Source organism: Dipodomys merriami, unplaced genomic scaffold (genome assembly GCF_024711535.1).
Source record: "Dipodomys merriami isolate MVZ:Mamm:240054 unplaced genomic scaffold, mDipMer1.0.p SCAF_542, whole genome shotgun sequence".
Lineage (NCBI taxonomy): Eukaryota > Metazoa > Chordata > Mammalia > Rodentia > Heteromyidae > Dipodomys > Dipodomys merriami.
In genome coordinates, this window is record NW_027206116.1 from 201,570 (window position 1) to 222,534 (window position 20,965).

Sequence of the window (20,965 nt, forward strand, 5' to 3'; positions counted from 1 at the left end):
GCCTCATGGACTTTCCTTCCCAGGCTGTCTTCACACCAGGATCCTCAGAGCTCAGCCTGCTGAATAGCCTAGGATTACAGGCTTAAGCCACTGGCCTAGTGCAATGTTTCGGATCTTTAGATTTCTCTTTGTTATTTTTAAGAATTTCCAGCTCTACATTTACATTTTCTTTCTGTTATTGCAGGTGTCTGCTTTGTTCATTATTGCTATTAGCATATTAATCATTGTTGTGTTAAATTCCCCTTTAACCTCCCTGGGTATATTTGAGATTGGTTCCCAATACTTCAAACAGTGCTTTTTGCTATTTAGTTTGCCTTGTAACTTTTTCTTGAGATCTGGATGTGAGGTGATGGGGAAAAGGAACATATTAGACCTTCACTAATGCTATGGTAAGGTATTGGTATTTTTTAGGCTTATGAGTAATTCTCATGTTTACAGACAGCCTGTGCTTTTGAACTGTGAGTTTCACCTGTGCTTTTTTTTTTTCAGCCCCTGACCCAGGTGCCACAGGATGCTAGAACTGGCTAGAGTTAGGCATTTCCCACATGGAAAACTTGAAGGGGTTGGAATTAGATCTTTTTCTTCTTCCATATGAAATATAAGAGCCAGCTGGGGTTGGGTATTTCTTTTTCACAAGGTCAATTAGGCTCTGATAAAAACCCCAGCTGGTTCGGCTCTAGTTAAATAGTTTCTCCCTTGGGCAGAATTTGTTAAGAAGATTGGAATGTGCTGGTATTTTTCAAGATGGTTTCTTTCCCCCTCTCTGCAAGAAGCACTAGAGGATATTTCTCTGATATGCACTCAGAATCCCACGATACACAACTCACAAGTGTGGGAGCTCCAAGGATTGGGTCCTTCTGTGTGTCCACCTCTGAGTTGCCTTCAGCATTTTGCCAACACAGGCACTGGTTCTGAGGAAGTTTCTGTTTGTGGGTTTCTGCTCTGGTAAGTTGAGCTTCTGTGTGTTCATCTGTTCGTTTGTCCAGCTTAGGGGATGAAGGTTTGTACTGTAATTCAAGTCTGTGATGGAACTAAGAAAGGGTTGTTGTTTGGAGTTTGTTCGGCTTTTTATTGTTACATTCTTACATGCCAGGAGACAGACTTAGCTTTTAGTGTTGAGTATGTGGATGGTTTGAAGTCTATCACAGTGCAGGAAGTTTACATTTTTGTGCCATAGTCAGCCAGGGACTCTTAACTTGGAAGTTTCTTTTGATTGCTCCCAAGAGAGTGCAGCTCTGTGTATGACACAGTCATCCATGCTGCCAGGGTGAGTGTGACTTTATTTTTAAGCCTAGCCTCTGGGGTTGGGTAGTTTATTGTTGAGTGAGTGAGCAGTCAGATGTTCTGTGTAAGCTCCTGGTTCTGGTGAAACTTCACCTGGTGTGGATGGATCCATGTGAGGCTTGGGGAATGCTTTCAAGTACACCCCCACATCCGCTCTGATTGCTCCTGGGTGGGGAAACAACCTTCCTGACCCGCCGGAGTTGACTGTGATCCTAGCAGGCCTCCTCTCAGCTCTCCCCTGTTTTATTCAACTTTGGCCTGCTCTGCTATTTTGCTCATACTACGAAGCTAATCTTACAGTGTCCTCTTGGCTGCTCACCTCATCTTTATGGTTTTCAGAATTCTAAGAGTTCTCCACTAGTGGTTCTCTATAGCCAATTCCCTCAGGCAGAAGGGCAAAGCTGTTTGTCCAGTGCCTTATCTATCTAGCACCAGAGGCAGAACCCTAGGGCTACTGTACCAGGATTGAAGGTAGAGATCCACTTTTATCAGTGGGATGCTCCTGTTCCAGAAGTGGAGATGAGGTGAGGTTGTTTTCCTGATCTGACCCTCCTCACAGGAAAACTATGTCCTGGAGCACATGAGGGAGCAGGGAGAAGTGGAGATAGACTGTGTTTGCAGCCTGCCATGGCTTGGGATAGTTCTGAGATTGAGGACTGGGTGAAGGAGAGCCTTTATTCTCCAGCTGTACCTGTTTAAAATAGAGCTTTTGTAATACACAGCTGATGGCAGCGGAGAGGGGAAGGTGATAGATGGCAAATCCCCAGAACCTACCCCCTTCTGAGTGGACCACATGACCCCCAATCTGGAAATGACTGGATGGGGAGAGTTGGGGATGATCTCATTTGCTTGATTGCTTTTTGACAACTTCCACCTGGAGTGGAGAATGCTGGAGATTGGAATGGATAAAAAGAATGATGGCACGTTAAAGATTTTCATTTTCTTGGCTTGAAGCAGGGGCATGGCACAGGAAGTACAGTGCTCATACCATACTGGAAGTCCTGGCTTCAATTCCTAGAACTGCCAAAAAAAAAAGTTTTCTTGGTTGTTTTTTGTTTTGTGTTTTGTTTTGGTCAGTTGTGGGGCTTGAACTCTGGGCCTGAGCGCTGTTCCTGAGCTCTTCAGCTCAAGGCTAGCACTCTACCACATCTGGTTTTCTGGTGGTTCATTAGGGATAAGAGTTGCATGGACTGCCTGCCTGGGCTGTTTTTGAACTGCAATCCTCAGATCTCAGCCTCTTAAGTAGAGTAGGTAGGTGTGAGCCACCAGCACCTGGCTTTTTTTTTTTTTTTTCTTGTCAGTCCTAGGGCTTGAACTGAGGTCCTGAGCACTGTCCTTGAGCTGCTTTTGCTCAAGGCTAGCACTCTACCACTTGAGCCATAGTACCACTTCTGGCTTTTTCTGTTTATGTGGTACTGCAAATCAAACCCAGGGCTTCATGCACGCTAGGCAAGCACTCTACCACTAAGCCACATTCCCAGCCCAAAAGTTATGTTTTCTTGAATAAATGTTTCTACATTTGCTGTACATCTTTAGAATAATGTACAAAGACTTTATTTCATTGTTTCCTAAAAATAATCTTCATGCCAAGAGTCAGTGAATCACAATAATAGAATGATCAACATAACACATTACATAAAGATACAACAATGACTGGGTGCTGGTGGTTCATACCTGTTATCCTAGCTACTTAGGAAGCTGAGATCTGAGGATAGTGGTTCAAAACCAGCCCAGGCAGAAAAGTCTGTGAACTCATCTCCAATAAACTACTTAGAAAAAGCCAAAGTGATGCTGTAGCTCAGGTGATAGAGCACCAGCCTTGAGCACAAAGAGATTCAGGGACAGCGCCCAGACCCCAAGTTCAAGCGCCAGTACCAGCAAAAAATAAAAATAAAAATTCATTTAAATTGTTTTATTTGGAATATGGACCACTGAGGTGGTTACTGACATTTGAAAGTCTTAACCATTAAAATAATCTTTTAAAAATGGAAACCCAACCAGGTACCAGTGGCTCATGCTTATAATCATAACTACTTAGGAGGCTGGGCTCCTGAGTACAAATCCATCCAGGCAGGAAAGTTCATGAGACTCATCTCCAATTAACCACCAAATAAATAAATAAAAAATAAAAAGCTGTAAGTGGAGCTGTGGTTCAAGTGGTAGAGCACTAATCTTGAGCAAGAAAGCTCAAGAACAGTTCTAAGGTCCTCACAGGCAACACACACACACACACACACACACACACACACACACACACACACACACACACACACACACACACACACACACACACACACACACACACACACACACACACACACACACACACACACACACACACACACACACACACACACACACACACACACACACACACACACACACACACACACACACACACACACACACACACACACACCTGCGCGCGCCACATAGTATCTCATACTTGTAATCATGGCTCCATAGGGAGGCAAAGAGACAGTGGACCTAAGGGCTAGTTAGGTAAAAAAGATCACAAGCCGGGCGCTGGTGGCTCATGCCTGTAATCCTAGCTACTCAGGAGGCTGAGATCTGAGGATTGCGGTTCAAAGCCAGCCCGGGCAGGAAAGACCGTGAGACTCCTATCTCCAATAAACCACCAGAAAACTGGAAGTGGTGCTGTAGCTCAAATGGTAGAGCGCTTGCCTTGAGCTGAAGAGCTGAGGGACAGCACTCAGGCCCAGAGTTCAAGCCCCACAACCGACAAAAAAAAAAAAAAAAAAGATCACAAGACTCCAACTCGGCCAAACAAAAAGCTGAGGTACAGTGCTGCACATCTGTCATCCTAGTTATACAGGATATATATTGTGGTCCAGGCTGGCCTGGGCATAAATGACATCTTATTCAAAAAATAACAAAAACAAAATGTGATGGGGTCAAGTGGTAGTGTACATGCCTAGCAAGTGCAAGACACTGGGTTCAAACCCCAGTAAGAAGGGGAGAAAACCTTTCCTAAGCCTTTTTTCTTTCCTCTGACAAAGCAATTTAGTGATTTCCTCACTGCTTTTTAGAGTAGAATCTAAAATTCTGAATCTGGGCAACCTATCTAATCTAGCCTGCCTCTCCAGTCTCATTATGAGCCAACTTCTTTCTTAGCTTTTTCCCACTGACTGCCAGAGGTCTACCCTACTTCCTTCTACATAGGAAATGCTTATTGGCCTCAGGGCCCACCCACAGCCTTTCATGTTCTGGGAAAGCTACATCATCCTTCCTTGACCTGACTAATTTCTAATCCAGGCAACAATTTTGTCTTCTGACTTCAGTAGGGTGGATAGTCTATTGGAATCAAGAGCTTCCCTTTCCACATCAGTATTATTTTCAATATTATTTGGAGTTGTTTGTTCTTTAACATTTACTTCACTTTTTTTTTTTTTTTTACTGTTAACTCCCTGCAGGATTTCTACCTTATTTCCAGGGAACTCAACCTAGATTTGACTCACCAAGACAGATTGATCCTCCACAGAGGCTCAATATAGTACAGTGAACAATGCTGGATTATCCCATACTATAAAGTCAGGGAGAACGTGGAGGTTACTGACCATTGTTTCTAATGTTTCATCTCCTCACTATTTATACAATGATTCTAAGGCAATTTTATTTTGGTCAAAGCAAATGATTTTGATTTATATAGACACTAGTGTGTTAATATAAGTCAACACAACACACACATACACACACACACACACGAGCAATCTTAATTCACACAGTAGCAGGCCATTTCTAGTGCTTCTACACAAATAAGGAAGATCCTACACTCCCCCATCCTTACTCCCTCTCTGAAATTAATCTAGTATACTGGTTGACAAGAACTTTATGAGGCCAACGCAGAGAATATGCTGACTTGTATCTCTTCCTCTTCACCTTCTTTTTCTTGTTACACATAGAATTATGAAAATGCATCTATCTTATTTACTGGCACACATAAACAGTCTTTCCATTTTTGTCCAGGATGGGCCAGGTGCAAATAGTTCATGCCAGTAATCTAGCTACTCAAGAGATTGAGATTTGAGAGTTGTGGTTTAGGTACACAAGTCAGAGAGACTGTGATCTTCAAATAATTAGTATGGAGGTGTGGCTCAAATGGTAGAGTGCCAGCTAGGAAAAATGTGAGACCCTGAGTACAACCCGCAATCCTGGCAAAAATAAAATTAATTTTAATCCTTTTCATTTTTTATATAGTACATAGTTAATTTTTGGGGGGGTCCAGTTGTGGGGCCTGAACTCTGGGCCTGAGCACTGTCCCTCAGCTCTTCAGCTCAAGGCTAGCACTCTACCACTTTAGCCACAGCGCCACTCCTGGCTTTTTTTTTCCTGCTTATGTGGTGCTGAGGAATTGAACCCAGGGCCTCATGCATGCAAGGCAAGCGCTCTACCACTGAGCCAACTTCCCAGCCCCATAGTTAATTCTTTTGCTTCCATTACATACCTGTGAACTCTTAAAGTTCTTTCCATCATTTACTAAATGTAGAAAATGCCTCACTGACAATCTAGTTCTCTTTGCCTTAGCCCCCAAACGGCCAGGCTGCCTGCAGTGTATAAATATCATTGGTAGTTTACATGAATGGAGGAAAAGTGAACACCACTTTCCCTTCACAAGGGAAATAAAATGTAATTAAAAGAAATAAATCTTCAGAGTGCCTTGAACACTCAGAAATTTCCTTCAGAATCTCTGCAGCTGTAACTAAGAATTTATTCTTTCTCCCCACTCCTTGCTCTTGCTCACTTTCTCTTTCTTCTTGGGATTGAATTTAGGGCTCTTATTCAGCTTGCTCAAGGCTGGCACTCTTCCACTTGAACCACAGCTCCACTTCTAGCTTTTTGGTGATCAATTGGAGATAAGAGTCTCATGGGGGGGGTATAGATGAGGAGGTGGGAGGGAAGGGATGGTAGGGGAAAAAAAAGGAGTAGACAACAATGCCAGATAAGAAATGTACTCATTTCCTTGCTCATGTGACTGTAACCCCTTTGTACAGTATTTTCACAATAAAAAACTTAATTAAAAAAAAAAAAAGTCTCATGGACTTACCTGCCCTGGATGGCTTTGAATAAGAGCCTCAGATTACATCTTCATGAGTAGCAGCTATATAGGCATGAGCCACTGGTACCCAGCTTTTTATTCTTTTCTGAAAAATTCAAATGGCTTTTAAATGGAGGAATGATATCTGTCCTCAAATACTAAAAAAAGAAATAAAACTCCTGGCTGACTTTTGTTGCTTTTCTGTTTACTTCTAAGTCACATGTATGGCCATTGAAGGTGACCTGACCACACTTAGAACAGTACTGGGTGATGGTGCATTAGCATATCTGCTCCAGATTAGAATTCTCCTCACTGGATGTTCAGGGGGTAAAGGAAAGTCATCCCTGTGTGTGCCATTGTTTTGCCTATAGGAGAACAAAGTGGGCATTACAAGGGAATATCATAAATGAGATTCACCAGGTTAGGAATTTCAGAACTCCCCATATAACACTCAAACACCAAAGAAGAAAAATTTAGAGGAGCTTCACATGACATTTTCATTCTATGCCTATTTACAATGATTTATTTATTTATTTATGCTCTACCACCTATGCCAGGCTTTCAGGCTCAGAATTAACAATCTTGCTGGCACTTTATCTGGAAGCTGAGGTTTAATAATTAGCACAGTTGTAATCTAAATTGTGTGTGTGTGTGGGTGTGTATAAATGTGTATGAACGTATGAGCTACATCTCCACTTCCAACTTTTTGCTGGTTAATTGGAAATAAGAAGCTCTCAGATTTGTACTGCCTTTGAACCTCAATCCTAGATCTCAGACTCCTAAGTAGATAGGATTGCAAGCATGACTCACTGTCACCTGGATTTTTTAAAAAAGAGTACTGGGGATTGAATTGAGGGCCTCGTGATTGTTCAACTTTTTTTCTCAGCTGATGCTCTTCTTCTTGAGCCACATCTCTAGCCTTGCTTTTTGGTAGCTTTTTGTGAGATCAAGTCTCACAAACTTTTTTGCTCAGGTAATAAATGGTCCCTGTTGGGCTGGGGTTAGGGGAGTGCGAGTTGTCTTAGAACCAGTCTTGGCACCATATTTTGATGGGTTCCTCCTAGTGCTCTGTGAAGCAAAGTCCTTTCGTTAGTTCTTCAGGGAACAGAAACAACCTGGCTTGTAGTGAGGAGATCAGCAAATTCTAAGAAAGAGAGTCAAGGAAAATGCTTTGAGATTTTTTTTTTCACCATTTGATCATAGTTGTTTTTATTTTGCTTTTTAAAAGACAAGGTCTCACTATGAGGCCTAGGCAGGCCCCAAACCCTTGGTCCTCTTACCTCAGCTTCTTAAGTATTAGTATTATAGGTATATACCACCATTCTCAACTTCCTTATATCATTTGTAAGCCTTTCTTCCACACCTCAAAGCAGCCTGATAAGTGATTCTGAAATTTTTCTTTTTAGAAAATTTATTATTGTTAAGGTGATGTATAGAGGGGTTACTGTTACATAAGTCATAGACTACATTTCTTTTTTAACAATGTCACTCCTTCCCTCGCGCTCTTCCAGTTTTTCCCTTCTGTCCCCATGCACAAATTCTGTAATTCATTTTATGAGGGCTTTCTGAACTCTTATACTCCTAACAAGGTGTTCTGATGGGGTTTATTTCAAATGTGCTTACTGCCTGTGTGGCTCTGGAAGGCATGGGATTCTGCCATTGTCTTGGAAAAGCAGAGCCTTGGCTAAAAGTGCCTGAATTAGCTGAAGTGTAGGGAGAAAGCTATTTTCCTACCCAATGTTCTGTGGAAGATCCACAGTTCCCAGTGATTAAGGCAGGCAGGGTGGTTGCTTGTCACATGCTGGGAGCAGGGTCAGCAGGCCCTGCTGCTATGAGCCTGTGAAAATGTCTAAGGCAGGACACAGGAAAGGTTAGATGAGGGCAGGGACCCCAGTTCCTGCTGCATAGGAGTGACACTGTGTAAGAGACCTAGAGCTTAAATACAATCACATGGATGCTCTCTGGATTCAAAGTCTTCCTCCTTCCATCCCTCCCACCCTTCCTTCATTCCAGTCCTGAGGCTTGAACTCAGGGTCTGGGCACAGTCCCTGAGCTTCTTTTGCTCAAGACTAGCAACCTTACCACTTGAGCCACAGCACCACTTGCAGCTTTTTCTGTTTATTTGATACTGACGAATCAAACCCAGGGCTTCATGAGTGCTAGGCAAGCACTCTACCACTAAACAACATTCCCAGCCCTCAATGCAAAGCCTTTCAAACCCTGGAGACTTCTAAATCCCAAGGAAGGGGAAATCCACTGCCCCTGCATCCTCTTGCCATTCACCCCTGCATGCAGACCAGGCCATGGGCTGTAGTCATTCTGTGTCTCATAGGAGAGTCCTGCAGTCTGTCCTAGCCTGGGAAGTGTGGGAGAAGGATATGCAGCAGTACTGAGCTTTGCACATTCTCCACACTGGAAACACAAGGCCTGACAAGTATGTAAATAGTTCTGGGATTACAACAAAGTTTATGTAATCATACTTGCCCCAGAAATCTGACATCCAGAACTTTGGGCAGTAGGGTCCCAACTTCCATGGGCCTATCCAGAGCAGCAACTTCTGCTTATATCATTGTCTAAGTGAGGGTTACTTTAGTCATTTCAGGGGATGGGTAGTGAGAGTGGGACTTGGTGATGCTCGAGGCCTCAAGGAGAAACCCCAAGTTGGGGCAAACCCAACTTCATCAACATTGTTGATAAGGGTACTTCCTCAAAGTCCTGTTGGTGGTACGAAGCATTGTCCTTTAGATTAACAGCACTAAAACACCACCACCACCAATATTCACTTTAGTGAGGGATGGGAGAAAGATAGATCCTGTGAATAGAGTATACATTAATGAAACTGGGCATGATATACATGTCTGTAATCCCAGGACTAGCTAGGGAGGCTAAGGTAGGAGGATTTTAAATTCAAGGCCATCTTGAGCTACACAGCATCACTCTGTCTCTAAAATCCAAATCAACCAACCAACCACCTACTAATAAAACTTTTTTTTTGGGTCCGGTCATGGGGCCTGAACTCTGGGCCTGGGCGCTGTCCCTCAGCTCTTCAGCTCAAGGTTAGTGCTATACCACTTGAGCTACAGCGCCACTTCCGGCTTTTTTTTTCTGTTTATGTGGTGCTGAGGAATTGAACCCAGGGCCTCATGCATGCAAGGCAAGTGCTCTACCACTGAGCCACCTTCCCAGTGCCTAAAACTTATATAAATAAGTTTGTCAGGTTTTTTTTTTTCAAACCTTAAAGGTAAATAGATTTTAAGGCTGCTTGAATTACATATATTCTCATAATACACATTGGCCAGTGAGTTCCTTTTAGTAGTCTTTCACATACTCAGATATACGGAGAAAAATTTATGATGCTTGTCCCAGTAAAGTTGCCATTGGAATATGGAAATATATGTCAATGTAAGAAAATATTTAAATAAGTCACATTAAACTCATATATAGTTGGCCTGGAAATGTGACTTAGTGGTAGAATGCTTGCCTAGCATGCATGAAGCCCTGGGTTCAATTCCTCAGTACCACATAAACAGAAAAAGCCAGAAGTGAGACGCTGTGGCTCAAGTGGTAGAATGCTAGCCTTGAGCAAAAGAAGCTCAAGGACAGTGAGTTCAAGCCCTAGGACTGGCAAAATAAAAATAAATTAGTTAATATGGTAGTATATTATGCCTTGATGAAAAATGACATATTTAGAGAAAGTAGTACATAGAATTCACAGAAAGATCTAATCTTTTTGTTGTTGTTGTTGTTGATATCTATAGTTTGTTTTTGTGCCAGTTCTGGGGATTAAACTCGGGGCCTGGGCACTATCCCTGAGCTTTTTTGCTCAAGGTTAGCACTCTATCATAGTTCCACTTCTGGCTTCTTGGTAATTGATCAGGAGAGTCTCACAGACTTTTCTGCCTGGACTGGCAGCCTTCTGAGTAGCTAGAATTACAGGTATGAGCCACTGGCAATCAGCTGGCCTTATTTTATTTTGAGATATAATCACACTATGTAATCCAAAATGGCCTGGAACTCCCTATGTAGCTTAGGGAGACCTTAAACTTGCATCCTCCTGCCTCTGCCTCCTGAATGCTAAGCCTGGCTAACAATATAAAACTTTTTTTTTTTTGCCAGTCCTGGGGCTTGAACTCAAGGCCTGGGCACTGTCCCTGAGCTTCTTTAGCTCAAAACTAGTACTCTACCACTTGAGCCACAGCACCACTTCCGGCCTTTTCTGTTTATGTGGTACTGAAGAATTGAACCCAGGACTTCACGAATGTATGCAAGCCCTCTACCACTAAAGCACATTCCCAGCCCTAAGCCCAGCTTTTTAAATTTATTGAGATCAAGATTTCATGTACCTTTTTGCCCAGGCTGGCCTCAAATTATGATTCTCTGGATCTCAGCCTCCTAAGTAGCTAGGATTACTGATATGACCCATTGTGCCCAGTTTGTACTACTTTTTTTTTTTTTTTTGGGTCCGGCATGGGGCCTGAATTCTGGGTCTGGGCACTGTCCCTCAGCTCTTCAGCTCAAGGCTAGCACTCTACCACTTGAGCCACAGCGCCACTTCCGGCTTTTTTCTTTTTGCTTATGTGACGCTGAGGAATCAAACCCAGGGCCTCATGCATGCAAGGCAAGCTCTCTACCACTGAGCCACCTTCCCAGCCCCAGTTTGTACTACTTTTTAAATACATGAAACAAAAATGGATATAAAGACTTCTGTGTGCCGAGTGCTGGTGGCTCAGCCTATAATCCTAGCTACTTAGGAGGCTGAGATCTGAGGATCATGTTTCCAAGCCAGCCTGTGCTAGAAAGTTCTTGAGATTCTTATTTCCAATTAACCACCAGAAAACTGAAAGTAGAGCTGTGGCTCAAAGTGAAAGAGCACTAGCTTTGGGTAGAAAAGCTCAGGGACAGCCCCAGGCCCTGAGTTCAAGCCTCATGACTCCCCCGCCCCCGTCCCCCCAAAAAACAAAGAAAAAGAAAAACCTCCTAACTCCTGCATTACATTCTAGCAGAACCCTACAGACTAAACAGGGCTCTGACCTGGCTGGACGTGGCTTTGAAATGCTCATCCACAGGTCCTGGAGAGCAAGAGCCAGCTGACGTCTTCCCAGGTAGCTGGCCTGGTGTCACAGCCTAAGGCCTTGGTCACTTTGAACAACAAGGTTTACTGCTGCAGATGGACTGATCTTAGGGGAAAGTATGAGTAGAGTGGGAGGGATGGGAGCAGCAGGAAAACAGAGGCCAAGGAGCAACATCAGCATAGAGCAGAGTAAGCTGCAAACTTCTGAGAATCACTGGAACACACTCCAACTCTGATTAGACCCCTCCATTCTCCCAGCTGGCGTGATATACCTTAAGTGTGTCCCATCTTGGGAGTCTTTGCTTTCTCTGTCTTTCTGGGAGCTGTGCCTACCACTCCAAATATACCACGAGTACCTATAGTTGTGGAATGCTTGGCACAGGATCCATTGAGACAACCCTTTTCTTTTTCACGTCTTCTTTATTAAAAGTCTTCATGTAGATGTAGTCTTAAATTCAGTAGAGTAAAAATAAGGGGCAAAGGAAGGACAGTTCCTGGATTCTGTTGTGTACAGCTATGCCATCTACCACCTACTGTTACCTGGATTATATATTGTCATATGTAGAAGGACACTCACAGAGCAGACATTTAAATACTTAACTGCAAATGTTCTGGAGGATAGAAGGGAATTGTTTCAACAAAATTAGTGTGATTTTGAGACAGAAGAAAAGGGTCTTGTAAAAGGGACACTTTTTACTAGTTGGTAAAATGGGCCAGTAGTAGCTGCTGTATATACAAATGCAGAATTTTAATTCGAGGTCAACATTTTGCCCTTGTCTATAGACCCAGCCTAGTCAGCCATAAGATTCCTGGAGGGGAGTAGAGCTGACCAGATTACACTGGAAAGCTAGTCTCAGGTGGACCTTCACAAACACTGGATAAGAGGCAGAATAAGGACCTTTCTCATACCTCGAATGTGCAGAAGAGACACTATCCATTTAGGCATGTCATTGGATTTCTAGCTGCTAGTGTATGAGAAGTGTGTGCTGATGTGTGTGGATTTCAAAGCAATTATTGAGACCTAAGGGCTTTATTAGGCAGAAATCACTGTCTGAGCCGGCAAGCTCCAGTGCCTTGGTCGCTATGGTGTTTAATCCCGACTGATGGCCCCACGTGCTTGCTCCCAGCCCAGGGAGCAGCAAGTTTGTGATTGGCCACATCTGACTGCTCCCATCCTTGACTCTGTGTGTGTGTGTGTGTGTGTGTGTGTGTGTGTGTGTGTGTGTGTATACAAGCACGCACGCAAGCTTACTCATGTGTGTAATGTATGCACATTGGCTTCCCTCTGAAATTCTTATTGAAATACTGGTACAGGTGACTTTTGGCCTCCTTCAGGTTCAAGGTGGGAAAAGTCAATTCTCTCTGGTGAAAAATAGAGTTGAAATGTGTGGCAACCTTGGGCCGCCATGTTTGGAGAAGGTTTTCTTGTGCTTTTTGTTGTTTTGTTGTCAGTGCTGGGAATTGAATCCGGGGCCTCTTCTTATAAATGCCCTACCACTGAGCTATGCCCCTTCCCCATAAGGAAGAGTTTTAGCAAATCTAGGACTAGTCTTACAGGACTCTTTCTTCCCTCTTCTTTTCTCTCCACCCTCATTCAGATTCTGGGCAGAAAAAGCAGGAAGCCAGTGAAATCCCTAGACCCTTGGATAGTCCTCTCCCCTTTAGAAAGGTAGCTTAGGCTCCTTTTCTCATGAGCCCACATAGGGTTCACCCTTAATGTCCTGCCTGAGCAAATCACAGCCCCTTGCTGAGTTCTAGACTTATATATTTGTCTTATGAGGTATCAAAGTGGAAACGATATCAAATTCATTACATTGAGCTTAGCATGATGTTCCATGCCTGTTATCCTAGCACTCAAGTGTGGGCCTTGCAAGCATGAGGCCCTGGGTTCAATTCCTCAGCACCACATAAGCAGAAAAGGCTGGGAGTGGCGCTGTGGCTCAAGTGGTAGAGCGCTCGCCTTGAGCTGAAGAGCTGAGGGACAGCACCCAGGCCCAGAGTTCAGGCCCATGACTAACAACAACAACAACAACAACAATAATAATAAAGTTTCATAGACTCCTTGGCCAAGCTAATTTCAAACTGTAATCCTCAGATCTCAGCCTTCTGAGTAGCTAGGATTATAAGCATGAGCTACTGGTGCCTAGCTTCCTTTTTCTTTCCTTTTGTCTGAACTGTGGCTTGAACTCATTCCTACCATGCTCATCTTTCTTGCTCAAGACTAGTTCTCTATCTCTTGAGCCATACCTCCAACTTGGCTTTTGCTAGTTTATTAGGGATGGAGTCTGCTAGGCTTTTCTACCTGTGTTACCTTCAGATCACTGTTCTCCAGATTTCAGCCTCCTGAGTAGCTAGGATTACAGGTGTGAATCACTGATGCCTGGCCTGTTATCTTTTCTACTAAAGTCCTAGAAGTTAAGTATAAAGAGCATGTATACTTGTGAAATTTCTCACAGTTAATCTTTTAACCAACTAACAGATTAAAAAAAAAAACAGCAGAATTTGAACTGGTTTGCATTAGGTAGCTCTTGGCATACTAGGAGCAGTAACACTGATTACAATGATTAAACTACCAGGGTGTCTACTATATTGCTTTATCTTCAGCCAACAACTGGCTAGGTGGGGATATAAGTAGTTATTTTTCACAAATGAGAACACAGATTCAGAAATATGGAGATCTTTGTTTTGTTTTTTGGTCGGTTGTGGGGCCTGAGCTCTGCAAGCACTCTACCACTGAGTCACCTTCCCAGCCCAGAAATATGGAGATCTTATTTCAACTAAAAGAAAGCTGGATTCAGACTGGGCGTGTGGCTCAGTGGTAGAGTGCTTGCCTTGCATGCATGAAGCTCTGGATTCCATTCCTCAGCACCACATACACAGAAAAAGCCAGAAGTGACACTGTGGCTCAAATGGCAAAGTGCTAGCCTTGAGCACAGAGAGGCTCAGGGACAGTGCATAGGCCCTGAGTTCAAGCCTCAGGTCTGGCCAAAAAAAAAAAAAAAAAGCTGGATTCAGAGTCAGGTTTTTTCCCCCACTCTATGCTGTTGCCCCAGGGACTGTTTAAGCCCTGTTGCCCAGTTTCATCCAGGGGCCCAGCTGGCCCAGTGGTTTCTATAGGGTGTTATAACCATGGTTTCCACTGAGCATGCTCAGAGCTGAATCGCAATGGCTGACAACCGGAAGGGTAGGACTGAGGCAGGCGACAGGGAGTCTGGAAAACTGACTATGTATCGGGGGTATTGAGTCTGATGGAAGTTACCAGAAGATAAGAAGTTGAAAACCTGTCAACTCACTGGCTGATGACATGTCACAAGCTTGTACAAGCCTCCTGAGCCACCAGGGCAGGCTGCTTGGACTCATTCCCCTGGAGTCACATTGATAAGCACATTCCTCTGAGACCAGACACAGCTAGGAGAGGCCCCAAGCCAAATAGTTTATGAGAACACATGAGTGGGTGCAGAGAGTGTCAGAGCCTTTTCAGTTTCCTGGAGTTTTTGTGACAGGCAAAGCGAATGAGATGGTCCATAAAACTCTGGATCAGGCTACTCCCATTTCCATGAAGGTATTAGTACTGGCTACTGAGAGAGAGAGCAAGAGATGAGAGGAAGGATGAGCATCCCTAAAGACCATGCTGTGATTGAAAAGTTTGGGGGAAACTGAGTATGTGTGTGTCTATTGATAATTTGTTCTTTTTCTTTGCTGATTTATATTTCAACACTCATTGTTGATCAATGGCAAGTAAGGTGCGGATCTTGAGTAGGTACAGAGAGAGAGGGAAAGGCAACATGGGAAAATGTAGTTTCTAATCCAAATGCAGCCACTGGTTAACAATAATAGTGGCTAACAGAATGCTCAGGACTTTAGGATCTGTGCTTCTCTCTCGTTTAATGTTCAAGATCTGTCTATACGTCCACCTGTCTCTTACTGCTTCTGTTTTATGGATGAGGAACTTAAGTTCAGGAGCTTGGGGAACTTGGAGATCTCCCAAGATTTCCTGAGTGATAGTTTTAAAATCAAGCTCATCTAAATTCAATGTTTGTACTTGTTAAAAATTAACATATCTTAATTATACAAGGTAAGGTGTTTCACTGTAATATTTCATATAAGTACTTTGATTATATTCACCCCTCCATTACTCTTCTTATCCCTGACCTTTTAAAAGTTTGTTTTTTTAGTAATTTATTATTTTAAATAATTTTATTTTTTTGTGTGTTTATGTTGTACCAAGGAATCAAACCCAGGGCTTTATGTATGTTAGGCAAGCACTCCACATTTCTTGCCCTGTTATTTTTATGCCAGTCCTGAGGTTTGAACTCTGGGTACTGTCTCTGAGCTTTTGTGCTCAAGGCTAGTGGTCTATCACTTGAGCCACAACTCCACTTTTTGTGGTTAATTGGAGATGAGAGTCTCTCAGACTTTCCTGCCTGGGCTGCCTCCTGAGTAGCTAGGATTACAGGCATGAGCCACTAGTGCCTGGCTCTTAAAAGTAATTTGGAATGGATTTTATTATTTCAATATCTGATAGTACCTGGAGAATATTTTTTTAAAGTAGGCTTTAGTTTTCTTTAAAGTAGAAATAAGCACATCAAGGCTATGGTATTTGTTTGAAGATCTAAAGCAAGTATGGTATTTTAGACCAGATAATAGGTCCTCAGTAAATGTGACTTTGTTTTCCTGCCTGGGATTTTTCAGACATGGAGAAGGCATTAAAACACACACACACACACACACACACACACACACACCACACACACACACACACACACACACGTACGTTACAGAACCCAAGTGCACATAATGACCCTAGCCAACTGTGAATGCAAACTTTCTTTTTTGGGGTTTGAACTCAAGGCCTTGTGCTTGTGAGGTGGGCACTCTACCTCATGAGTCCTATCCCCAGCTGAACTTGAATTGTGGGCCCAGAACTTTGCCTTCATTGTTTTCTCAGCTTGCGGAGATGATAACTACTTGGTATAGCTGGTAAGTAAGGAAAGGATGCCCTTTCAGACTACTCTGTACTATGCATGCCTGCTTGCTGGGATTGTATTTTTCTGTTTTTTGATTTTTTTTTTGATTTCACTTTCCTCCAAATCAGTGGTTTTGTAGTTACAAAGAAGTTCAGCCACAACTTTTATATAATTAACTCCAGAGCATTATCATCACCCCAAAGATAATCTACATAATAATTAAAAGTCCCCATATTATCCCCTCTTAGCCCTGGGTAGACTAATGTGCTTTATGTTTCTTATGGGTTTGAATTTTTCTTTCTTTTAAGTATGTGTGTGTGTGTGTGTGTGTGTGTGTGTGTGTGTGTGTGTGCGCGCGCGCGCGCGCGTGTGCATGGGCGCACACGTGCTAGACCTGGAACTTGAACTCAGGACCTGGGCATTGTTGCTGAGATTTTTCACATAAGGTTAGTGCTTAACCACATGAACCACAGCTCTACTTCCAGATTTTTTTTTTTTCTGGTTAACTGCAGATAAGAGTATCATTGAAGGAGGGGGGGTGAGGCTGGGAAGGGATGTGAAGGGTAAACAAAGGAGGAGGCTGCAATGCTTGGTAAGAAATGTATGCATTATCCTGCCCATGTAATTGTAACCCCTCTGTACAGTATGTTCACAAATAAAATTAAAAACAAAAAGTATCATTGACCTTCCTGCCTGGGCTGGCTTTGAACCATGATCCTCAGATCTGAGCCTCCTTAGTAGCTAGGATTACAGGCTTCAGTCACTGGCACCCATCATTATTAATATTTTTATCAGGACACTTCCATACTTGCATACAATGTACCTCACCCATCTTACCCTCATATCAGACTCCCTTCCTCTCCTTTTCTTAAAACAACTTCAATAGATTTCATTTTTTTGTTGTAATATATGCATCTGAAGTACTTCGATCACCAGAGTCAACCTGTGTTTGCCTTTCCTGCATATTTATATAAATAGGGTTGCATATATATAGTCTTTATTTTTTTATTTTTATATTTTAGTTGTACCAGAGTTTGAACTTAGTGCTTCAAACTGGCTTTACAGGTGCTCTGCTGCTGGAGCTATGCCTCTAGCCTTTTGCTCTGGTTACTGAGATAAGATCTCCCCTTTTGCCTGGGCCAGACTGGACTGCGGTCGCTTGTTTTTGCTTCCCACCCTATATGAGATCATAGGTGCATGCTACTATACCCAGATTTTTTTCTGTTGAGATAGTCTTGTGAACTTCTTTTGGCTGGAACTGGGATCCTCCCAAGTAGCTAGGATGACAGATGCAGCGCTGGTACCTGAGTGTATATGGCGTTCCATGTTTGGATTCTTTGACTTACCCTAATGGTTCAAGATTCATTCATGCTGTGGCAGAGATCAATATTCCATTTCATTTTTATGGATTAATGACATTCCATGACAGGAGTGTAGCACATATTGTTTATCCATTCATCAGTGGGTGGACATTTTGGTTGTTTGTACTTTTCAGGTATTATGGGTAGAATAGTCATAAACGTGTGAGTATACAGATCAGCATGGTCATGTGCTTTCAGTTCTCTTAGGTTTATACCTAAGAACAGACCTATTAGTCCAAATAATTGGATGGTTAACTTTTTGAGACACTGTCAAAATTTCTACCACAGTGGCTACACCCACCTTTTACTTTTTTTTTTTTTTGCCAGGCCTGGGGCATGAACTCAGGACCTGTGCACTGTCCCTGAGTTTCTATCACTTGAGCCTCAGGACCACTTCTGACTTTTTCTACTTATGTGTTACTGAGGAATCAAACCTAGGGCTTCAGGTATGCTAGGCAAACACTCTACACTAAGCCACATTCCCAGCCTCCTTTTACATTCTTAATAGGAATATATGAAAGTTCCAATGTCTTCACACTTTGCCAGTGCAAATTATGTCTTTTTCATGGTAGTTATTCATGGGTATTTTACTGTGGTTTCATTTGCTTTTCACTAAAAACAAGTTATGTTCAACACCTTGCTATGTAATTATTGCCTAGATATGTCTATTTCTTCTGAAAATGACTTTTGTCCATTTTTCAATTGAGTTTTTTTTGCAGTAGAGATGTGAAAAATCTTTGTATTTTTTAGATAATAGATGTTTATCAGATATATGATTCTATATTCACAAAATACAGTATGCTATATTCTTCATATAGTATACTATATGAATACTTCTTATGAATACATATTCATATGAATACTATATGAATACTTATTATGTATTCTTTGGTTGGACTTTTTCAATTTTCTGCCTACTCTCAGGGCCTCGTGTTCTCACTCAGCTTACCTGCTCATGGTTAGTGCTCTACCATGTGCACCATACCTCAGGTTTGGCATTTGGGGTGGTTAGTTATAGACAAGAGCCTCAAGGACTTTTCTTTCATGGGCTAGCTTCAAACTGAGATCCTCAGAGTAGATAGGATTGTAAGTGTAGGCCACTGGTGCTGATGCCTGGCTACTGTTTTTGTTTTTGTTTTTGTTTTTGTCAGTTGTGGGGCTTGAACTCTGGGCCTGGGTGCTGTCCCTCAGCTTTTCAGCTCAAGGCAAGTACTCTACCACTTGAGCCACAGCGTCACTTCTGGTTTTCTGGTGATTAATTGGAGATAAGAGTCTCACGGACTTTCTTGCCCCGGCTGGCTTTGAACAATGATTCTCAGATCTCAGCCTCCTGAGTAGCTAGGATTACAGGTGTAGGCCATTGGCACCAGTCTTACTACTTTTTATTTTCTTGATAGTGTCCTCTGTTGTACAAAATATTTTGGTTTTGGTGAAATCCAATTTATTTATTTTTTTTACTGTTTATGCTTTGGTGTCATATTTAAGAATTTGTTGCTAAATCCAAGGTTATAAACATTTAACCTTATGTTTTATTTAAAGTGTTTCATAGTTTTAGCTCTTACATTTAGGTTTTAAATCCATTTTGAATAATTTGTTTTGTACTGCCTTTAATTTTTTTGTTTAGTCACTGCCTTTCCTGCCTAGGCTGGCTTTGAACCTTGATCCTCAGCTCTCAACCTGAGTGGTTAGGATTACAGGCGTGAGCCACCAGCACCTGGCTTTTGAGTGTTTTTATTAGGAAAGAGTATTGGATTTTGCCCAATGCTTTCTCTGCATCTATAGAGATGATAACATGTTTTTGTCCTTTATTATATACGGTTTGTGCTTCTGACATACATATGACTTTGTCAGGGTAATGAATCCTTGGTATTTGCAGATGGGTTTGGTTTGCCTATGTCTTGTTAAGGATTTCTTTTTTGCATCTGTGTTCATAAATGTTACAGGTATCTGTAGTTTGCTTTTGATCTATTTGTCTAGCTTATTTATTTATTTATTTATTTTGTCAGTCGTGGGGCTTGAACTCTGGGCTTGGGCGCTATCCCTCAGCTCTTCAGCTCAAGGCGAGCGCTCTACCGCTTGAGCCACAGCACCACTTCCAGTTTTCTAGTGGTTTATTGGAGCTAAGAGTCTCACGGACTTTCTTGCCTGGGCTGTCTTTGAACTGTGATCCTCAGATCTCAGCTTCCTGAGTAGCTAGGATTACAGGCATGAGCCACCTGCACCCGGCCTAGCTTTTTTTTTTTTTAGTCAGTATAATGTTGCTATAAAGATTAAGTAAGGAAGTGTCCCCTCCTCTATTTTGAATTATCTACTGATCCCTTCAAATTTGTCATTTATTTATTTGATTGTTACAGAGAGGTTACAGTTATATAAGTCAGGTAATGAGTGCGTTTCTTATTTATTTATTTACTTATTTATTGATTGGCTGTGGACCTGGTACTCAGGGTCTTGGCTCTTGTCTCTGAGCTCTTTTGCTCAAGGCTAGTACTCTACCACTTTGAGCCACAGCACCACTTGCAGTTTTCTGATGGTTAATTAATTATTCTCATGGCGTCTTTTCTGCCTGGGTGGCTTTGAACCTTGAACCTCAGAACCTCAGCCTCCTGAGTAAGATTACAGTTATAAGTCATGGGCACCTGGCTCTAGTGCATTTATTTTTGAGGGCTGTCACCCTTGCCCTCACTTTCTCCCAGCATTTCTCTTCTGATCCCCCTCTTACAAGTTGTATAGTTCATTTTCAACATAGTGCCTATGTCTATTGCATTTGTTCACCCTTTGTCCCACCCTTTGTCCCACCAAAAACAGTGACAAAGGAAAAAAGAAAACAAAAGCAAATGAATTAACAAAAAAACCCAAACCCTTGTTTCCATTTCTTGGAGTTCATTTAGATAATATCATTTTTTTGATAAATATCATTTTATATCATCATATGTACATATCTATTAATCCTTTGTGATTCTTTCCTTTGGTTTTACTATGTGAATGTCTAGAGTTTTGTATAATTTATTATGTTCCAAGTGTTTTTTTTTTTGTCTTTTACCATCTAGTGAGTTTACTTGTACGTTTATAGGCACATTTTAGTTACAACAAATGAGGGAAGCCATGCAATCTGTTTCTTTGGGTCTGGCTTACTTTGCTTAATATAACTTTTTCCCAAGTCTTTTATTTCATTATGAATGGTACAGTATCATTCTTTCTGATGGAAGCATAGAATTCATATATATAT

The 20,965-nt window shown here is 42.1% G+C and overlaps 1 long non-coding RNA gene across 2 annotated transcripts in view; it reads left to right on the top strand.

The window, feature by feature from the left end:
- The first annotated feature begins 762 nt into the window (after window positions 1-762).
- The window catches only part of LOC138811636 (uncharacterized), a 189,083-nt gene continuing 168,880 nt past the window's right edge, over window positions 763-20,965 (top strand). The window contains exon 1 of one of the 2 annotated variants that reach the window (XR_011367461.1): window positions 763-945. This is a non-coding gene — a long non-coding RNA (uncharacterized lncRNA). Of the gene's footprint in view, window positions 946-14,936; window positions 14,974-20,965 lie in introns of those variants that run through there. The other variant, XR_011367462.1, reaches the window with a different exon arrangement.